The 23,248-nt window shown below is 38.6% G+C and overlaps 1 protein-coding gene and 1 long non-coding RNA gene across 26 annotated transcripts in view; one reads left to right on the forward strand and one right to left on the reverse strand.

Annotated features, from left to right (window-relative positions):
* Positions 1 to 23,248, reverse strand: part of ZNF521 (zinc finger protein 521) — a 348,179-nt gene that overhangs the window by 210,222 nt on the left and 114,709 nt on the right. The gene's annotated exons all lie outside the window — the stretch shown is intronic.
* On the forward strand, positions 460 to 18,057 carry LOC103102477 (uncharacterized). Its single transcript, XR_464745.3, has 4 exons — positions 460 to 560; positions 2,087 to 2,194; positions 15,882 to 16,095; positions 17,690 to 18,057. It is a non-coding gene; the product is annotated as an uncharacterized LOC103102477 (long non-coding RNA).

A 23,248-nucleotide genomic window follows, 5' to 3' on the forward strand; every position in this document is an offset into this window, starting at 1 on the left:
AGAGTTACAGATCTGAAGCGATTTTATCACCGGTGCTGCTGACCGATTTAACAGGCTATCCAAGAAAAGGGCCCTCAGTCATCAAAAGGCTGCATGACCTACTCACTTTTGCAATCCCATCTTTGGGGGGGCAGAAGCAAAGAAAAAAGGGGGAGGGTGAGATAGGAATACCAGGACACTTGAATATAAATAGCAAGCAAGAATAGCCAAAAAAATGAAATTAAGAACAAAGAAGAGAAGGGAAACGGTCACTTAAATCAATAAATTCTCCTTTAACTTCAGTGTCTTGTTTAGTTTAGTCACCATAAGCTTCCTAAGGATGGGGACCTTCATCCATTGGCTTCTTTCTATGGCTCTGAAATACCACTGACACTCCAAGTGGCTCTAATAACTCCAAGATGGAAGACATTTGTCATTGTGATGTAAGATACTCTAGAATTATTTTTAAGGTGCCTACAAGTAGCTTTCTGGCTATCTGGAGAAGCTGGAAGGACATCCAAGCCTTCCCATGTAGCGTAGCCGGTGAAAGCCGGTCTTGCCGAGATACTCCTGCTACCTGAGTGAGTTCACTGTAACGGCAGAGTAGTTTCTTAACTGGCCTTTGGGGACTCAGTATCATGTGTGTACAAGTGCTCCGCAGCAAGGCTTCCTTAACAGGGACAGGATTTACATCAATAGTGACTTTTCGAGGCAATCCCAGAAATTGCTACCAACCCCATCCTTTCCTTGAGGATGCCATCGTCATGAAAGGAACCAGTTCTCCTAGTCCTGAAGTCCTCTCGCAGCTTCACAAATGGCTGGGAGAGGGACCTGGCCAAGGCATTTAATCTGTCCCTTCCTAGGTCTGTCTACCTGCAATAGGACGATAATCATTCTTGTTCTCTGGAGCATAATGAAGATTAGTTGATGTGTCTCGGGTCCCTAGACAAAAAGTATATGAAAACAAAAAAGTGTACTTCATATGTGTTGGGTGCATGACCGTGGGGATGTCTGCATGCACCCGGTGAAGACACACAGATAAGAGATATATTTAAGTTTCTTTCCCTTGGGGGATTCCACTGGAAATTAGTTTTCTATGGCATGGACATAAATGCTTGCATTGGGATAAACAGGTGCCAAGGTGGACCCTGGAAGCACCAATATTAAAAAGGACTAAGTGGGGATTTCTAAAAATTCATGGAACTTAAAGCCAGGCTGACTGTGCTCACAAGTCTCCAATTATACAGGTTTTCTCCTCAATTCATCACAGAAAGGTACTGTTGAGGGCAGTACATATGTTTTGATGTACGACCCTGGTGCTAAACCTATAACATCAAATATTCCTTATTTCTCCATAAAACCTTAGCCAAAAAGCCAATGGAAGATATTGAATATCAAAGCCAAATTTAAATCAGTAGGTAACAGAATAAATGTCAAGCAAGAAGTATAAGCCCCAAATAGAGTTCCAGACATTAAAATTTTGGTGTTTCCTTCCTTCCCCTTGACTGGGAGTAATGTTCTATTTTATAAGGCCTATTATAGCTGCTTCATATTTATTTTCACATTGGATAGAGTTTGCAGTACTTCTCTGGCTAATTGGCTACAGAACCACCTTAAAGAGGAGATAAGAACCCTCAAGGGACGATACAGGTGTGAACAAATGCTAAATGAGGAAGTTAAGCATTGTACAAAAAGAACAATATGAGATATCTCCTTAATAGATATGTCACGGGAAGATTTATGATAATACGCCAGTGCTACTCTGATCTCAATTAGATCAGAGCGCTTTGAATGTCATCTAACAAAATGAAATATCCTATTTTAATCCTGGAAAGACTTAAACTTAAAAGTGTCTATAAACAAAAGCTCATGCATTATTATGTAATTTTCTCCATTTATCTTCAACTGAAATATATATAGTTTGTGGAAAGCTATTATCTTAATAATAAAAACTATCACATTTCTTTTTCATATCAGTTTTCACCAAAGGTCCCTTGTTAAAATCTCTCATTCGCGTTATCACTTATTTAGCTACTTCCAAACAACCACTGTGCAATGGGCGTTCAAATAAGAAATGTGAACTTTTAAAATTATTTCTAATATACAGATGTTTAGAAGTCTACCAATATTTCTCAACTGCTGTGGGAAGACCTACTAAATACATCAACACTGAGGTTATATTCAGTAGAGTGGAGAACTGGAAGAAGGCTTCATGGTAAGAACAGCATGGTGGAGGGGAGATTGGGAAGAGTTTGAGAAAGAGGAAGAGACCCAGAAAGAGAGAGACAGACAGACAGGGTGAGTGAGAGAGAAAGTGAGTGAGTGAGAGAGAGAGACAGACAGACAGACAGAGTGAGTGAGTGAGAGAGAGAGGGAGTGAGAGAGAGAGAGGGAGAGAGAGAAAAAGAAAGAGAGGGAGAGAGAGGAAGGGGGAAGAGAGAGAGTGAGTGAGAGAGAGAGGGAGTGAGAGAGAGAGAGAGACAGACAGACAGAGTGAGTGAGTGAGAGAGAGAGGGAGTGAGAGAGAGAGAGGGAGAGAGAGAAAAAGAGAGAGGGGGAGAGAGAGGAAGGGGGGAAGAGAGAGAGTGAGTGAGAGAGAGAGGGAGTGAGAGAGAGAGTGAGTGAGAGAGAAAGTGAGTGAGTGAGAGAGAGACAGACAGAGTGAGTGAGTGAGAGAGAGAGGGAGTGAGAGAGAGAGAGGGAGAGAGAGAAAAAGAGAGAGAGGGAGAGAGAGGAAGGGGGGAAGAGAGAGAGGGAGTGAGAGAGAGAGGGAGTGAGAGAGAGAGTGAGTGAGAGAGACAGACAGAGTGAGTGAGTGAGAGAGAGAGGGAGTGAGAGAGAGAGATAGAGACAGACAGACAGAGTGAGTGAGTGCGAGAGAGAGGGAGTGAGAGAGACAGACAGACAGACAGACAGAATGAGTGAGTGAGAGAGAGAGGGAGTGAGAGAGAGAGAGGGAGAGAGAGAAAAAGAGAGAGAGGGAGAGAGAGGAAGGGGGGAAGAGAGAGAGTGAGTGAGAGAGAGAGAGACAGACAGAGAGAGTGAGTGAGAGAGAAAGTGAGTGAGTGAGAGAGAGAGACAGACAGAGTGAGTGAGTGAGAGAGAGAGGGAGTGAGAGAGAGAGAGATAGAGACAGACAGACAGAGTGAGTGAGTGAGAGAGAGAGGGAGTGAGAGAGAGACAGACAGACAGACAGAGTGAGTGAGCGAGAGAGAGAGGGAGTGAGAGAGAGAGAGGGAGAGAGAGAAAAAGAGAGAGAGGGAGAGAGAGGAAGGGGGGAAGAGAGAGAGTGAGTGAGAGAGAGAGACAGACAGAGAGAGTGAGTGAGAGAGAAAGTGAGTGAGTGAGAGAGAGAGACAGACAGACAGAGTGAGTGAGTGAGAGAGAGAGGGAGTGAGAGAGAGAGAGGGAGAGAGAGGAAGGGGGAAGAGAGAGTGAGTGAGAGAGAGAGAGACAGACAGAGAGAGTGAGTGAGAGAGAAAGTGAGTGAGTGAGAGAGAGAGACAGACAGAGTGAGTGAGTGAGAGAGAGAGGGAGTGAGAGAGAGAGACAGAGAGACAGACAGAGTGAGTGAGTGAGAGAGAGAGGGAGTGAGAGAGAGAGAGGGAGAGAGAGAAAAAGAGAGAGAGGGAGAGAGAGGAAGGGGGGAAGAGAGAGAGTGAGTGAGTGAGAGAGAGAGACAGACAGAGTGAGTGAGTGAGAGAGAGAGTGAGTGAGTGAGAGAGAGGGAGAGAGAGAAAAAGAGAGGGAGAGAGAGGAAGGGGGAAGAGAGAGAGTGAGTGAGAGAGACAGACAGACAGAGTGAGTGAGAGAGAGAGTGAGTGAGAGAGAGGGAGAGAGAGAAAAAGAGAGAGAGAGAGAGAGAAAGAGAGAGAGAGAATATGAATGCACTGTCTTTGGAAGACAGTGTATTGTAGAAAACTATTAATGCGTAAGGTAAACCTATATGAATAGTGAACATTCCTCTATTCCTTCCTTAAGGTAACCCCTGCTTTTAGCTCTATTATGGCTCCTTCACCAGACACGTCGCTATTATGTATGTAGAAAGGAGTATAAATGTTTTGCTTGCTGTTGCTTAAAGTTCATTTGAACAGACGGCGCTCAATGAATTCCATCTTCCCCAGCCAAATTAAATAGAAAACAGTGCATTCTTAAGCAGTTCACATTTAACTCCACCTCTCAAATCAGAGGAAAAAGCTGATGTGAAACCAGTTAGAGAGCAGTCATCATCCAATTCATTTAAGGAAATCACGATGTGCTTCTGAAAGCCAGAGAGAAGGAAAAGTAGTTTCCAATTGTTTGGGGTTGGCACTATTTCTTTCCTTTCTTTTTTTTCTTTGAAACCACCCTGACACACAGCTAAGGAAACTGCCTGGCATATAGTAGGCATCTCATAAATGTTTGCTGATGGATTGGCTGGTTGACTGATAAGCACCAGACTCGGAGTTTTCAATATGTTGTTCTGGAAAGTGTAGAACTTGGGAACTGGGAAGCCTGGATTCAAATCTCAGGTCTGGCACCCGCTAGCTGTGTGCCCAGGGAGGGACACACTGCTGACTGGAGTCAGTTTTCTGAGGCAAACTGCTACTCTGACGTGAGTTATTCTCACTGAAAAGCCTGCATCCTATACCCTGTTTGCAGAATTCCTTTATTTGATGACTATGGAAGTGACAAATAATTGAACTGACACATTTACCGCTGGTTTCATGCTGCTATTCGTGCTATAGAGATATTTTTCCATCTCAGGCTCTTTCACCCTGGGAAGCTAGCTGATACAGTGAAAGAAACATGAGTCTTGGAGTCACAGGACTCGAGTTCTAGTCACACTCTGTGACACAGGCAAAGGAGCTTTTCAGTTTTAGTTTCCTTATCTGTGAAATGGGAATAAGGATATGTGTACTACTTAACTCACAAGATTGTTATGAGGTTCAAATAAGATAATGAATATAGAGAATATAGTGTTTTTAATACTTGAGCAGCAGAAGAGTATATGCATTTTTCTTGCTACTAAATAAGAATCAGAGATTATTACTAGCAGTACATACAAAAGAAAGTCCAAACGTTCAGCTAAGTAGCACAGTAAAATAGAGTTAGGCCTGGAGATGGGAGGGCCTGGGTTCAAATGTGGCCTCAGACCTTTCCTAGCTGTGTGACCCTGGGCAAATCACTTAACCCCAATTAACTGCCTAGCCCTTACTACTCTTCTGCCTTGTAACTGATATTTAGTATTGATTCTAAGACAGAATAGAGGACTTTTTTAAAAGTCCATACAAAGAAATGAAGATTTATATTTGATCCCTCAAATGCCATTCTTTTTTTCATAAGAACAGCAAAAAAAAAAACCACACACCCAATATATCCTAAAAATAGTATGATAATTATCTTTCTCTTTAGACCCATTAAAATACTACTTTTTCTACCTCTCCCAAATGCACTTATAAAACCTTGTGTTTTATCTTTACCTATGTTTGCATGATATTTCCTCCACCCTTTTTCACTGTTCATTCATTTTAGCTGGGTTCAACTCTTCCTCACCCCATTTGGGAATTTCTAGTCAAAAATTCTGGAAAGGTTTGCCATTTCCTTTTTCAGCTCTTCTAATGAATGAGGAAATTGAGGCAACCAGGGTTAAGTGAATTGCCCAGGGTCACACAGCTAGAAAGTGTTTGAGGCCACATTTGAACTCGGATCTTTGATCTGACTCCAGGGAGTGCTCTAGCCACTCTTACCACCAGGTTGTCCTACCCTGTATACCTACAGAAGCATAAAATCCATGAATGCAGGAATGGGGCATCTTCTCCAAACTCCATCTCTTTTGGCCTGTAGCACAGGGTTCTGCACACTTAATAACTGTCGAATGAATGATTTCAGTAGCAGTTATACACTGCCTTCCAAAAGGCACTGACATAACTAATCTATCACCGCTGAACTGGTTCTAAAGCAGCTACAAATACTGTTGTTCTCTAACTCTACCAGCGATCACAAAATTTCTATCCGCTTGCCTTTGATAGAAATTACCCTTCCCTATGCGGCTGCCACCTGGCCCTATTCTTATCAAGCATTTTACTTGTCTGGAAAGTTTTTAAACTGGCATTTGATATACTTCAAACTTATACTTAGTCTGCTCTGAAAAAACAATCACAGTTCCTGTAAAGCATGCATTAAAATTTTCACGTACTACAACTTCCTTTCTGCTACTGATGATTTTAAATCTATCTTTTCTTAGAATATATTGTGTTCAGGTCTGATGGTGGATTGATATACCTCATGCACAATTCTTCTAAGGTGAGAATGGTCCAAATTTTTAGCATTTAAATCTACCTTCAGGTGTCACCAAAAACCCAACAAAACAAAAAAGCAAAACCACAAACCTGTACAAAGTTTTATTCTATAAAAGGTTACCAAAAGCAACCAAATATATGAGTCACTCAGGACAAATCCCAGTGAAATGGACTTCTAGAAACAAACAAAAATCTTCCTTTGTATTGGAATTTTGTTGTATTGAATTTTGTTCCACCAAGTAAGTCATCACTTGAGACCTGAGAAATTTTGTTATATAGAGATTCTAATGGAATGGTATTGGCTGCAACAGAATTTGACCTCTGTGTATCCAAGGCAACAGTAAAGCTGACACAAATTTTCAGCGGCTTAGAAAAGGCCATGCTATATACTCCATTACAGGCAAAACCCCTAGAGGATGTAGAGGTGTTGAAAGGGCTAAAAATTAATTAATGACCAATTAGTAGCCCCTGTGGATTCATTCTGAAGCAAAGTGATAAATACAGTTTGCTAATGTAGAAAAGGCTACCACAGACAACTAGGGAAAGTAACCATTCTTCATTTCCTGTTACTCTTGTCACCAGCACCACCACAACAATGACAGCCATTCCTGGCATTTTTCAGGACTGTTACTCTACTTTTCCAAAAGAGAATGTCTTGTCATAGCAGCAGTAGTCCTCTTGGAAATAAAGGGGTCAAATGGAAAGTCTAAATGGATCCAACAAACTTCTTTGGATTAAAAGTTATAATTAGGTTAACCAACAAAAGAGCAAAATGAAATCAAAGAAAAGACTTTCACAGTCAGCTCCCAGTAAGGGAACTAATATGCATTTTGTAAATTTCCCAAAGTCTTCACTGCTGCTCTTTTCCCCTAATACTTCTCATTTGATCAATTCACTATTTATTAGTAATCTCATCTAAAGTAACTAACTTTCATCTCTCTATGGGGCTAACTTGTTAAGGGCTCTGATGATATATTTGGTGTAACTATTATCTAAAAGAGGCTATGGACATTCATGGATTTCATTCATCTCAAGAAATAACCATGAATTAGATTGATGACAAAATGATTTCTCAAACATTGTGGGACATTTCTTTGCTACAAAAATGTTAAAAGTATTAGCTTGGGGCTTTGTAGGAACAAATTGCCACCTAGCTCCTTCTTTCTTTTTTTTTAAACCCTTACCTTTTATCTTTGAATCAATACTAAGTATTGGCTCCAAGACAGAAGGGCAGTAAGAGATAGGCAACTGAGATTAAGTGACTTGCCCAGGGTCACAAAGCAAGTAAGTATCTTGAGGACAGCTTGGAACCCAGGCTGACTTTCTATCCACTGAGCCACCTAGCTTCCTCTAGTTCTTTCTAAATTAAACTTCTCAACACCTCTTTAGGGTTGATTTTATGACCTTTTTAGTAAAAGAAAAGAAATGCATCTCAAAGAGGTTGTGTTTTAATGAATTTAGTACAGAATGAGAATGACAAAACAAAAATGGAAACTCTGATATCTATATGAAGGACCAATTTTCCCTTCATCAAAAACGTTTAAATGATAAGATTTGCATGTGATAAAAATGAAAAAATCAAGATGGTTCAGTAGACAGAGCACAGGGCCTATAATCAGAAAAATGTAAATCCAAAAGCATCTTCATACACATACAGCTAGGAGACTGGGTAAATCACTCAGTCTCTTTTTGAGTTACTTTCCTCAACTGAAAATGAGGAGAATAATAACATCTACCTCCCAGGGCTGGGGGAGGATTGAAAGGGATCATATTAAGAAAGTATTTAGCACTGTGCCTAGCACACCACTGGTACCATTCCCTTGCCTTCTTTTCCCTTCCCTCAAACAAACAAGGCTCAATTCTCCTGCTTATTGGGAAGAGGATAAAGAATCTCTGCCTGGTTCATATGTTTAATACTATTCATGCGTAAGCCTTTTGCCATAGTCTGAAAACACAGGAGAAGGAGAAATGGGGTTGGAGAGTTCACTAAATATCCAATTGAAAGGAATGTGCTCATCTCCTTTTTTACAAGGGACGGCTGGAGCGACACCAGTAGGCATTGACACCAGTCCTTAATAGGCAACCAGTGAAAATTGTGAACAAGAATTTAGCAAGTCATTCATTCGTTTATAACAGACATTTGTCAACTATGTGCTGGTGCTATGCTAGGAAATATGAAGCCCCCTTTCTCCACTTGAAAGTATAAAATATAGACCTGAAAAGGTCAAATAGAGTTATTTATACTTGTACTAGCATCTGCTCCCAAGACACCATCGCATGAAGTCCACAAACAGTACCAAAGTTTAGGTGTCGGTTTTTATCCCTCACCCACATAAAGTCACAGACACTGTGATACCAACTGGCTCGATCTGATTATTTAAAAAAAGAGTACAGATTAATGATCTTTAGTATAACTTCTTCCCACTTGAGATTTCAATGTTTTTCTCCAAAGACCTATTTAAACAGGCAAAAATCAGCACTGATTCCATTTGACATATTGTAATCTGATCTACTCGAGCCCCATGAAAGTCTGACTTTAATATCCTAATGGATATAACATAAATGGGTATGGTTAAAATGCACAGGAGGAAAGGAAATTCATGTTATTAATACCATTTTCTTACAATATCCAATGAAATGGACATTTGAGACCTGAAAAAGACAATTGGAGATCTTGTTCAAGTCCTCATTTTCAAGATGAGGAAATTGAAGATCAAAGAGACTTCTTAGTTTTCCCAAAGTTCCCGGAGTCCAGAAGCTGAAATCTAAGCCAAAATTCTGGGGGGAGTCATACAGTGAGGAACAAAGTCCTGAGTAACTTGCTTGACCTATCCCAGCAGCAATCAGATATGAGATGCATCCATCTATGGCTTTTGCCTCATTTGGAAGTGAATTGGTAGGTCAAATGCTACGAAGAAACAGCATTAAATTTAAATCCACTCTCATGAAGGAGTAAGGTTGTATAGGGTGGGGAAAATGTGGCCCCAAATATTTATCTCCTGTTCTTGCTATATATTTTCAATAATCAGTCTTTCGTGAAAGCTAATTGAAGTTATATGGTTAAATAGAAATGGGGCATTAATCAGTGGTGGCTAATAGTGTAGAGAACAAACTAGAATGGGCCCAGAGTCAATGCCATCAGAGACATCCCCCAAAACTCTCAGGTACCCCTCCAACAGCAGTTCTTAACTCTTTTGTCATGATCCCTTTTGGCAAGCTATGCATCCTTCCAGAGGAATGCTTTAAAATTCATGAAATAAAGTATATAGGATTACAAAAGAGAGCAAACACAACGTTGACAGACCCCAAGGTAAGAACACCACAATGATGAAGCTTAAGGAGGAGATGTATCAGGTTTCATTTGGAGAAAGTGAGACCAGTATTATCACTACACAAGCATTTATTAAGTTTCTATTAGTTGGATGTACACAAAAAGAAAAATTAAAAGTTTTCCCCTTAAGGTATTTGCATTTTTCTGGAGAAACAAACAGGTACATCTGTAAGTCAAAAGAAAATACAGTGGAAAGAGCATTTGATCTGGAGTCAGGAAGAATTGAGTTCTAATGCAACCTCAAACATTTCCTAGCTATATGGTCCTAAGTAACTGCTGTCTGCCTCAGTTTCTTTAACTGTTAAAAAACAAGAATAATAGCACCTACCTCCCAGGATTGTTGTAAGGCTAAAGTAAGGTAAATTTTGTAAAAGTGCTTTACAATCCTTAAAGGACTATATAAAGGAAAGAGAAAGGAAAATAAAAGGGAAGAAGGGAAAGGCACCGTAAATTGCCTTTTTAATAATTGGGAATTGCTAAACAAATTGTAGTACTTAAAATGAAAGGGAATGTTATTGTGCTGTAAGAAATGATAAAAGACTTGATTTCAGAGAATCCTGGATAGTATGAACTGATGTGGAATAAAGTGAGTAGAAACAGAACAATTTAACCAGGATCATAATATTGTAAAAAAAAAAAACAGAATAATTTCAGAATTTAGTCAATTCAGTGATCAATCATGTCCCCAGAAGATATATAATGAAGCTTAAAACCGACCTCCTAGCAAAGAGATGACAGACAAAAGGTGCAAAAAAGAACCCATATTTGGATATGGCCACTGAGGAGATTTGGTTGGACCTTCCTTCCTTCCTGCCTTCCTTCCTTTGGGGACATGGATTGGGGATTAGCAATAGTAATGCCAAAGAAAGGGGAAGCCATTGAAACATCTGGGAAAATGCACAGAAGAAAACAGAGGGAAGCTAAGAGAGAAGGAGAGATAAGCAGGACAGTTTTGAAAGGAATGTAGAATTTATTAAATATATCTTTAAAAAACAAGCAAAGTGAATATTTGTATCCTGCTGTATGTATATGGAAATGCTTTTTTTGGTATGTTTAATGACAGATTCTTTTTAATTTAAAAACAAACTGAAAATAAAGTGAAACCTTAAAATCTTTCTTCCAAGTAGCATCTCATAAATATGTTAAGATTATGCACGATTCCTGGATAGATGCAGACACAGAGATAGCATTGTTCAAAATCTTCTGATTTCTGATGTTAAGGTACAAGGCAAGAACATCTATGTTTGCCAAAAGTATTCTCCACTGTCAAGAAAGGGGAGAGAGAGATTCTCTATAGATGGCAAAACATGTTATTGTTTACAGAGGATGCTTCCCTGAATATTTCAAGCCCCAGGACATAACTGAGCCTCTCAATGAGAGAGGTCAGCCTGATAACCCATGGAGGAAGGACCAAATGGATGAAAAATATCTGTTATGTAGACTATGATTTGCAGATGGAAGGTGAGTCCACTGATTTAGTACCTCAATACACATATCTAGGATAAGAACTGCAGATGGACAATGAGCTGGGCCTAGAACTGAATAGAAGGAAGACAGCAGGCTGTATTGTAATTTGGGAAATTGCACAGTGTTTCTGATGATCCCAAGCTGCTTCCTGGCATGAAAAAAAATCATCTTTTAAACCCAAATTTTCTCTGGGTGGTGCTGTCTATTTGCCAATCTTGGAACACTCTAATCTTTACCAAATCAAATCTATGAAGGCTCCTGAAGGCGAGGTTACAACCTTCTGCAATAGGCTCAATGTAAACCTTTAGGACATCTTCCAGGAAATATATAAGCAGAAAAAGAGGTGGCCCATTCACCTAGCAAAAGAAAATATTCACGGAAGGAAAGAGAGCCTGAAGGGTTCCTAGTACCTAGAAGACATAAAAGAGAACTGGAGGAGAGCCCTACGTACATCTTCTTAAGAATCTGGCCAAAACTCCCATAGGATGAGAAGGCACCTATTGCTATGAATCTGCAGTGGAAATAGTCATCTTGATCAGGTACCAAAATAAATGAGGCCATTGAATAAATTCTTTTTTTTTTTTTAACTCTTACATTCCGTCTTGGAATCAATACTATGAATTGGCTCCAAGGCAGAAGAGTGGTAAGGGCTGGGCAATGGGGGTTAAGTGACTTGCCCAGGGTCACACAGATGGGAGGTGTATGAGGCCAGATTTGAACCTAGGACCTCCCATCTCTGAGCTACCCAGCCGCCCCTCAAGAAATTCTTAACTATACAGAATGCATAGCTCATGTGCCAGGTGACTACCATTCACAACATAGTTTATAAGGATTTAAGTAGCAATGAAAGGCATTTTGCTGATTGGTTCACTGAAGTCCTAAAGTATTAATATCAAATGCCTTAATCTTTACTCTGAACAAAGTTACCCCACTTTACCTGGAGTCCTTTAGCTACTATGATGCTTTTATACTCTGTTATGAGTTTTTCCCCCACTTTGCCAATTCCTTACTCCAAACTTTCTCACATTTGCCATATAAAGAGAATGAATGTCATGAAGGATTTCATCTCCTTCCTTTGAAAAGTCCCCAAAATCCCCATGCTTCCATGAAGCACCCTGACTAAATTGATCGTTCCTTCAGTTTCCCCCCATCCCTACTTACTACTGCTAGCATCCAAATGATTGATGCTCAACACTGCAATTAACATGTTCATCCCATTTTCAATTTAATGCCAGTGTGTATATTTTTTCTTTTACTGTGTTTTTGTTTTGTTATTGGAAGTGTCTATTCTTTCTAGAGTTTAAATTTGTTCAGTTTGGAATTATGAGGTTGTAGAGAAGACCAATATCTTTTTCATTACATATAGCATTAAGTGCATAAAGAATTATACAAATTACTGTTTCATGAGAAGCAGAAAAAATGAAAGAACATTAGTAAATTCAACTGAGTGAATGGTGGATATATTATATTGTGCCCCTGAAACTCCTGTTTGAGGTTTATTTTATTTTCTGTCTATATGTTTAATTTTACTTTGAATAAACTTTTCAATTAATTTTAGACAATTACCTGAACCCCTATAACTCATTGAGACAGACTATAAGTAACTAATTAAATAAAAACAAATGGATAAATGCAAGTAGGGGAAGACAGAGGATAATTTTACAATCAAGAGGACTTTCCTTTTCTTACACACTATTTCCGCTCAGGAAGGCCAAAGCCTTCCAGCTAGAACTACTGATTAAAAGTCTGAAGTTCAGCCCTCTCTAGAAATTTAGATATCTTGTTCTTTGTAGAGGCTGCTATCTAAAACAGCCCTCTGCAACTTCCTCAGCTCAGCTTGTAAGTGTGGTATGCAATATAATAAATTAAGCCTTTTGCTGTCAGGGCTGGAAATAAGAGAAGAGTAGAAAAATGGCTGGATCTCAAATGATTTTTTATTGGCTTCATTTACATCCTGTCTAAGGCCTTCTGAGCAGCTGAAGGTGTCTTATCTCTGGCTACCAGGGGGTATTTTACAGTCAAAGCAGTTAACATACTTTTTCTGTCTCTCCCACCCCCCTCTCCCTGTCCCATTTCCCCTCCTCTCTCTCTCTGTGTCTCTCTCTGTCTCTCTCTCTCTTTCTGTCTCTCTCTGTCTCTCTCTCTCTCTCTCTCTCTCTCTCTCTCTCTCACTCTCTCTCCCTCTCTCTGTCTCTGTCTCTCTCTCTGTCTCTCTCTCTCTCTCTCTCTGTCTCTCTCCCTCTCTCTGTCTCTCTCTCTCTGTCTCTCTCTCTGTCTCTCTCTCTCTCTTCTCTCGCTCTCTCTCTCTCTTCTCTCTCTCTCTCTCTCTCTCTCTCTCTCTGTCTCTCTCTCTCTCTCTCTCTCTCTCTCTCTCTCTCTCTCTCTCTCTCTCTCTCTGTCTCTCTCTCTGTCTCTCTGTCTCTCTGTCTCTCTGTCTCTGTCTCTCTCTGTCTCTCTCTGTCTCTCTCTCTCTCTCTCTCTCTCTCTCTCTCTCTCTCTCTCTGTCTCTCTCTCTCGTAGGTCTGTCTATCTCTTAAAAGTCATCTTATCAGACACATCTTTTCAGGATGAGGGGAACCCATACTTATCAGAAGCAATATGCTATATTGAGAGTTTCAGGCTGTTACGGAAAATGAAAGTTTAAGGCAGAAGAAAATCAGTTAAGTTGGTCTACATTCAGTTTAGTACCATTGTGTGGCATCACCTTTAAGAAACACTAGAAGATTTAACATGCAGTCCCCTCCCCCTGAGCCTTGCCCCCCACAATAAATTAATCACCACACCTCAGCATTATCCTAGGTTCAAAGGATAAGCATAGGAAGGTAATTGTCGCACCGATTCTCAGCTAACCTACTTGCATGTTCTTAGGAATGATTTATGCTGTTCTGATTTTGCCATGGCACAACCCGTACCCCTTCTTCCTACCTCACACCCATGATCTCAAGCCAATAAGCATTTATTAAGCTCTTACTACATACAGAAGCTGTGCATAACTAGAGGAAAACCAAAAACACCACCAGGAGGCACATAGGGACAGTAATCAAAGGGAAAGAAAGTAAAGACACTCTCTCCTTGGAATCTGTGTGATAGCTGAAGGCAGCCCTAAAAACTAACAATAGGTATAACTCAGAATATGTCTCAAATATGTCTCAAATGATGTACAACAGTATTCAAGAAAATGCCATGAAGGGTCAGTGTATTTAGGGTCCCTTAGTTGGCAAGATAGGGGTGGGGGGACCATGGCAAAGGCCTGAATTTGAATCTCAACCCTGACATTTATCACTTGTTAGATCTCAGAAAAACCATTTAATTCTACCTTGCCTCAGTTTCCTCATTTATAAAGATGGAATTATCATATCCACACTATATATTAAGTAAGGACCAAAGTCAAATATTAATGGTAAGGTGTTCTAGAGATGTCAAATACAATAAAGATTATTATTACTACCCTTAGAATCTTAAGTGTCAATCAGATCTAAAATCTACATTAACTAACACCCTTAAAGTTCATTTAATGTCCATTAGGGCCATGGGGGTTTTTACTGATAGAATAGAAGACATAAACCAGACAAAGTGGAAAGTGTTCTGTAATATTTTGTGTCAAATGCAACACACCATACCCTTAAGTTAGAAGAACAAAAGTTATTTCTGGGTAACACTGAAAGCTCAGATCATTCACTGTTATCATGTTGTTTTTTTAAAAGGCAAACTTTAAGCAGTTATTAGGTATCTCATCTGTGTTTTATATGCTTTTAAAAAAATTCCCATTCCTCTTGCCCTTCCCATCCCAACACCCCATGGGCTCCTTTATATTAGTGATAACCCTATGCTTTCACCTGCAGTGAAGTTTCTCTTAATTGTCCATTATCTTGGTGTGTCAGCACAAAGAAGCTGGGAAGGAATCCTCTTCCAAATGGTTTCACCTCCCTCTCCTGAGAGTGATGCCCTTGTCAAGGCATTAAAGACACGAAAACCTGCCACTTATCAGAATTGTATTTGAATTGAACCACTGTCCTTGAAAACTGTAGGCAGTAGATAGTATCAGATTGAACCACATTGGCAGCACCAAGTCCATAGTGGCTTGAATAATCTAGAAATGTTATCCGTGCTTTATTATATATGACTAATAATATGATTACAGAAGGATGACCACTTGGGTCACTTTATAAAAATTATATGATATACAGAAACAGGTTGCTTGTTCCCCAGTACAGAGCATGTCATTGTTTCAAATGAGCATGTAGTATTTTTAAGAATCATAGATTTAATACTAGAAAGAGTCATATAAACCATCAAATCCAACTATCTCATTTTATGGATGAAGAAACTGAGGCTGAGAGGTTAAGCCCTTTTCCTAGCAACACAAAGCCACTGAGCATCTAAGGGATGAGTTGAACTTAGGTCTTCTTTGCTCTAAGCACAGAGCACTATCCTCTTTACTACCTAGCTGGTAAAAATATTTAAAAGACTGAGTTTATGTGAATACTAAATTTATGACACTAAAAGAAATCTAATTATGAGAAACAAAGTGGTATAGTAAATAACTGATCTGAAATAAGGAAGAAAAATATCTAAATGGGATACTCTGTGTGTGTGTGTGTGTGTGTGTGTGTGTGTGTGTGTGTGTGTAAAGGGGGAAGGCATTTAATGGTACTGAATCTCAGTTTCCATAGTTGTAAAACTGGGAAAGTAATACCTCTTCTGTAACAAGGATATGTTAAATATCATATGGGCTAATGGATATAAGATCCTTATGGACTTTAAAGCACTAGATAAGTTTAAGTTAGTTATTATTATTACTATGATTATCATTATTTTGCCAGCAAAGATGTGTAAAGCAGAGACACCAATATTGCATTGCCTACCTTGTATATAGAGGACATGACTATGGCAGCCATTTAAATGCGAATTACCATCATGGTTAATAATAATAATGAAATAAGCAATATGCCATTGAAGACATAAGGAAAGCCACAGAGTCAGTAAAACTGGAGTTCAAGCTTTACTACAATGATGTTGGGAAAGCCACTTAGCCAGGTGAGACCCAGTTTCCTCATATATAAAATAAAATGCTTGCTCTTGACCTCTGCCCTATGAGCCTGCCTTTTCTACATGGATCTACATCTATAGATCTATCTATATCTATATGATCTTGCCATATATATGTTAAATATCTGTGTGTATCAACTGTGTGCTTACAACCATTTTATCTATCAGAAGCCCAGGCACATCTCTCAGATGATAGTTTGCAGATAGCAGAACAAAGTATGAAATTATATGGATTAATAATTGAATCAATATATCCTTGAAACAGCCCAAAACTATTCTAATTATTGTTTATCACAATTGCCAAAAATAAAGATAGGATCAAAATCCAGATTCACTTACTAACAGTATAAACATAAGCAAGGAGCCATGGCATTTTTCATAGCCTCAGTTTACTCATCAGTAAAGCTGACATAATAGCACTTGCATGATTTATCCCACAGGCTTATTTTGTTAAAGGAATTTTGTAATCTTAAGTGTACTACAAAAAATGTGAGCACCTTAAAATATAATGCAACACTTTAAAAAATATCAACTTTTTATTGCTAAAAATGCATAAGGAATCATGGCTTTCATAGGGGCTATGAACTGGTTAAGTGAGTTTGCAATGTTATCAACACTCCTTGCTGTTCCTTCTTGCACAAGATACTCCATTCCTTGGCTCTAAACATTTTCACTGGCTGTCCCTCATGCCTGGAACTCTCTCCCTCTTCACCTCTACCTCTAGGCCTTCCTGGTTTCCTTCAGATCTCAGTTAAAATATCATTTTCTATCAGAAGCCTTTCTGGACTCCAACATGATGTTAGTGCCTTCCTTTAGTTGATTATCTACAATTTGTCATATGAATGCATACATACATTGTGTGTGTGTTTTGCTTTTCAGTGATTTCTCCAATTTTATCTCTTTAGTAAATTACCAGTATGTTACTCCAGTAATCTTTGCCAAGAAAATCCCAAAAGGGTCACAAAGAGTTGACATGACTGAAACAACCGAACAACATATATACATATATATAGAGAGAGATACAGATATAGTCTGCACACGTAAATGGGGAAGGTCTTTTGCCTTTCTTTGTATCCGCACCACTTAGCGTAGTGCCTGGCCCATGGTGGATACTTAATAAAGGGCAGATGCCTGATTGGTCTAAAAACAAAAGGGAAGCAAATCAGTATCTAATAGCAGAAGGGAAAAAAGAGAAAAAATATTTTAAGGAGTCCCAACTCCTTAAAGTGCTACCCCCACTTCCCCATTCTTTTGCCATTTTTCATGCTTCTGTCTTTTTTTCCATCTAAACCCTGAGTGATTTAACAAGGGAAAAAAAGGAAAAAGAATTTATGTGGTGCTTTTAACAAGTAAACAAGTGTACAAATTAATTCAGAGAGCAGTAATTTTGAAAATTTTCTATGTTTAATGTGCACTGCAGTTAAACTACTTTTTCTGTACAAATTAATTTACTGCATCAGTGATCGATGTTTATGTTTAGGCAATTTTATTTCTCAGTATGGTAAAATTAGACCTAATAGTTGCAACCTGTTATGTCCAATCTGTCACTGAAATTCAAATTGCCTTTTTCCTATTATTCAAGGAGCAATTTGGAGGAATTAAAGCCATTGAAACACAGAAGACAAACAATTCTCTGTAAGGACTCAATAGCCTGTGTCATCAACCAAATCTACACACCCGTGATCTTCTCTAAGCAGGTTCTTTACCATGTTTTCCTGAGGTTTTAAATATTTCACATCTGCTAGGCCACATACACAGAAATTTTACAAGGAGAATGGAAAATACCCAGTGTCAAAGAGAACTTGTTAAGGATTCAGTGCAAGCAATCAAGTATATGAAGCACTTTTGTGTATGGCCATGCTTTGGATTATCTTTAAATATATTTCTTATCCCTCTCAGACAAGTGAAGAAAATATATTTTTCCACATTTTTCATTCACTTATGTAAATGATTAAATTATTTTAGACAACTTTTAGTCATTTTTATACTACTGATGTTTAGTTATTTCTTAATTACTATTGTACTTTATTAATAGTACTTCTTAATGCTGCTCTCTACTTCTTAAAGCTAACCATCTTAGTCAAGATTTGAGGCTCTGGCTCATTTCTTTATTTGCTTAGGATGTGGTGTTAATAAAGCCAAAGTTATATATTTAATCTGAAATTATCTTTGCCATATTCTAAGGACAGAGATATTGCTTTAATTCTGAACAGCTATCTTAGGAAGTGTCTGCCGTTTATTACAAGTGAAACCATATAGATAAAGCAATGAAAATCCACAATAAATATTGGAGGGAAATAATTCTAAACAAAAAGCTTCATATCGGTGGATGAGTCATATCACTATAATAAGTCATATTTACACAAGATTTTAACATTTGCCAAAATGCTTTCTTCACAACTGCCCAGTGAAGTAGACGGCACATTATTTCTATTTCTGGTTTGTCTTTGTCTAAAACAAAGAACTGAAGCTCATCAAGGTTAAATGACTCCCCTGATCTTGTAATCTAAAGCCAAGACTGGAATGTGTCTTCTCAGTTAAGTCGAACATGCTTTCCACTGCTTCCTCTTATCATTTTTGGAAATGGAAGAAAGCATTATTATATATAAACATTATGTCCCAGGGTCCCTGATTTATTTTGAAGCAAAGCAAATTTATGCAATATTATAAAATATATTTGATATCATCTAACAATTAAAACACAGATTATGTGGGACACCCGTTATAATCACCTGTGAAAAGATCACTATACTGATAGCACTCCATGAGGGGAAGATGATTCAAAGTTTAAGCTCTTATCTTTCTTTAGTCCCAACTTTCCTCCTATTTTTCAATTTACTTCCACTGGTTTATAAGATCTATTCATATACATTTGAAATTTTGTTGTTCACATGTCAAATTTAGAGAAATTGTTTTCCCCACAATGAGCTGAAAAGTAAAAAATTCAAGTCAAACAGCTGTGATTGCTTTTATGGATAGGGCAGATGAATTTCCAACTGGTTTAACTGTACTACATTGACCAAAGTGACCAAATTGAATTGGTGCTTTGTCTACACCCTAAGCCCACCTGAAAGTACAGTTCACCAGTCTTAAATGTTTTGCTTCTACATTGGGGTGGAGGTTGTGGGATTCATTCTAAAATATGGAATTCTCTCCACTACCACCTGGGAATTTGTTCTCACAAAGGGGTGCAGCTCCTTGTATATCCCCCATCAGAGAAGGCAGGAGTGCAGCTTCAGAAGGGCCTCACATAGAGTGGAAAGGAAGGAAGAGAACACCTCCTTGGCAAGTCAGATCAACCTGAGCAACCCGAGTGATCGATGTTACAGCTCCACTACTCTCACTTCTGACAATCTCCGAGGGTGCACAAAGATGGGAGAAATTAAAAGAAGCGTTTGTTTGCCTTAAGATAGTATCATGCTCTACATTCTGTCAGCAGTGAAAGACAGAGTTTTGCTAAGGTAGAGGTAAAATTCCTTTGAATAGCTACTTCTTCCTTTAAAAAAAATCTTCCATTATCACTTACTAAATTCAAGGCAGGTTTATTTCCTTGGAAAATTGCTTAGATCATCAAGCTGATTAATAATTTTACTGCTAGGCAGGGCTGATTAATATGGATTACTCAGCTGATTAATAACATTACTGTTCTGAAGAACCAAGTATGCTCTAAGTGTCTTGTTTTCAAAGAATTTATTATTGTTATTGAAATGAATTATGATTAATGTTCTATTACTAAGTTGCTTAAAATTTAAGGTATATTTATATAATATAAAATTGGAATACAATTGGCATATATATATATATATATATATATGTACTAAAGACCTAAGGAGGTACATAGGAGTAGGAAGATAAGGGGTCATAAAAGATATAGCATAATTCTCTTGAGAATAAGATGATATGAATCCATTGCTCTTCGTGCAGGCAACAAGTAATTTGCCAATAAATGATCCTAAAGTCTTACCAGATAGTACTATACTAGTATATATAAAATGTTAGAAATATCACAGGGAGGTCTCCAATGTACTGAGCAGAACTTCTCTAGAGAATTATGGAAGAAAGTAAGCAAGATGGCATGGGAGATAAATACCCACACAGACAAAACAAAACTGTTCCAGAAGTCTACTACCACCACCCGTTCTTCAAAAGCAACCACTACCAGAATTCTTTGTACTCCTCTCTCTGTCTCACAAAGACACCTCTCAATTGTTCCTACTGACACTAAAACCTTGAGAGTCATAACTCTTATGATTGACTTTTCCAAAGCTTCCCCCCTTCTGCTGGAGCCCTCCGCATCTCATTTGCAAATGTCCCTCAACTCTTTCCTCATCTCTAAGTTGCCCTGCCAAAGGAGCTCCCCACTCCCCTGACTTGCTTGTGGAGTCCCTGCAATGTCTTCCCCTTTCTCCTTCCCACTCTAAAGGAGTTGCCACTCTGCGACCTGGGAAGCCAGCCCTCTGAAAATCTGATTAAGGGAGGAACAAGAAGGGAGGGTAAGCTCTGCTTCTACTCCCAGGGTCAGAGAGTGTTCCTGGAAACCCAAATTGGAACCCAGAAAGCATTTTTGTATAGAAACCACATTACCAGAGGTGAGTAGGGTCATAATTCAGCTACTTTATTAGTTAAATAGTCTTTTAGGAGTTGACCTAACCACCATTTGTAACATTGCTTCTACTAGAAAATACTCTGTCAGTTCCAAATTAGCAATGCACAAAATAACTGTAAACTTTCATAATTCAATTGAGGTAGAAGGCCATCTATACTTAAATGCTCCAATTTAACTTTTAAAAAATCATTGTCTTCTGTATATACAGTTGCCTACTTTTAACATGCCTACTATGGTAAGAGCCTAAAAGACTTAATTTTAAAAGTTTTTTTCTTGTATCTTTGCTGTATAATTTTTGTTATATATAAATTTCTTTATGCATGACTTCTTTTACTGCTCCTCTTTAGACTTCTATGCTTCTGATTTTAACTTTCATAAAAGGTTAATTTATTACTTCAGTATCTAATTTCATAAGATGTGGGGAAGGTAGATTATTGGGGACTAAATAACATTCCAAATTGGTTACTGCTCTCAGACAAATTTAGGAAGCAAATATCCCTAAAATGATTAAAATTTATAAAGGATTCGTGCTCTTTGGAGGGAAAATTTGGTGAAGATGTAAGATCATTTTTTAAATGCTCTTAATGCTCTCAAAAGGCTCCAAAGCTCAATTAAATTCAATTAATATTTCTTGAATGCTTATAATGTTCACGACACTTTACTAAGAATGTACAAAACATGATCACAATTTCAATTCAATCCAACAAATACTCACTGGGTCTACTACGTAATAGGTGACACAAAGATAAATATGAAATAGTCCCTACCCTCAAGGGGCTTACATTCCACAAGAAGAATACCAAATGTCCAGTGAAAGGAAATAAAAACATTTACAAATAACTTCAACTAAAAGTGATTTTAAGAGGAAGATGGCATCAATACACAGAAGCCTAGGAAGGCCTAGTTTATTATTTCCTAAAAAGTAAAAAGAGGCTTATTGTCTTTAATGGGATTTTTTTAACACCCCCCCCCCCCCACAACCCCCAGGATCTTGGCTTAAGAGGTCATAAGCAAAGGTTTACTAGAAACTGTAATGAAGCTATTTTAAGAATATATTTTTAGAACAATTATTTAGGACTTCACTGTTATTAAAGGTTCTTTATTATTTTAAGCTTCATTGTCATTTATTCAACTTTTTACCATCCTCTACCATCCCCTGAAGAAATATTTTGCTTTCTGGTGAATTCTCCAGTTTTATCTCTTTACTTCATTATCAGCATGTTACCTTTAAGTGAGTTCAACTTGTACATTGATTTTCTTTCTGCACCTAAGGTAGGATTCTGTTCAATTATCATTGATGTTGTGTTCCATCCTTGTTGTCACCTCTCTTGCCCAAAGTCTTGACCATATTCTTCACTTTAGCTGTGGCTACATGACCTTAAGCTATCTGACATCCCATGGAAGTTTTAACAATTCTGCTCATTTCTTGGGTTTCATGGTTGCTGCTCACTAACATTCAAAAGCAATTTTTCTTTTCTTCTTTCTCTTTCCTATGCAACCAAACTCTCTGATCTCTCTCTTTCTATCTCTTTCTCCTTCCCTCTCCCTCTTTCTTTAGCTCCCTCTGGCTCTCCCTCTCTCTCCCTCCCTCTTCTTCTCTCTAGCTCTCTATTTACCCGTTTCTGTCTCTCTCCCTCCTTCCCTCTCCACTCCCAATCTGTCTCTGTCTCTCCCCCCATAATGATCTGACTCCTTCACTGATGTCTATTAACTACCATCTCTTCCTCTCCCTTAAAAAATACTCATTTGATCTTGCCCAGCCCAACTAGCTATCCTCAGATATCTCTCACTCTCTTGACCAAACTCCTAGAAAAAGATACATCTTACCCAAGATGTTTCCATTTCTTTCACTACTGACTAAACCCTCTGAGGTCTGTCTTCTGCCCTCCTCCAATGCCTTCTACAAAGTTGCTAGTGACAAACTTTGTTTTTAAATTTAACCAGTCCTCACCCTTCAAAACCACGCCACAACTTCTAACTCTGTTGATCACCAGCTCTTCCCGGATGCCATTTCCTGGCGACGTTTTCATGACACTGTCTTCTTTTCCATGCCTAGAGCGCTTCCATCCCTTGTAGTCGCCTGGCTTCCTTGAAGACTCAGCTTAAATCTTATCTTTGGCTGGAGGTATTTCCTGATTTTTCCCTTGCCTTCCCTCTGAGATTATCTGCAATCTACTTCATATCTGTCTCAAATGTATCTACAGTAGAGCCCCCTTATCCACAGTTTCAGTTATCCACAGCAGGTCTTGGAAGGCATCCCCCACAGATACAGGGGCCTTTCCAATAGTTACTGCTATTAAAATGCAAGTTCCACATGGGCAGGGCATGTTTTTGTCTTTCTTTTCATCCCAAGTGCTTAGGACAATATAACTGATTAATAAGTCCTTGGAGAGTGGATATAAGTAAAATGATTTGAAAATCCTAAAATGCTACATAAATACCGGTTCTTACCACCTCCACCAATACTGCTATACTGGTAGCATCTCTAAGCTTGATCATTCATCTTACACATGCAATCCATTGTCCAAAGGAGTA

The sequence above is a fragment of the Monodelphis domestica genome, chromosome 3 (genome assembly GCF_027887165.1).
Source record: "Monodelphis domestica isolate mMonDom1 chromosome 3, mMonDom1.pri, whole genome shotgun sequence".
Lineage (NCBI taxonomy): Eukaryota > Metazoa > Chordata > Mammalia > Didelphimorphia > Didelphidae > Monodelphis > Monodelphis domestica.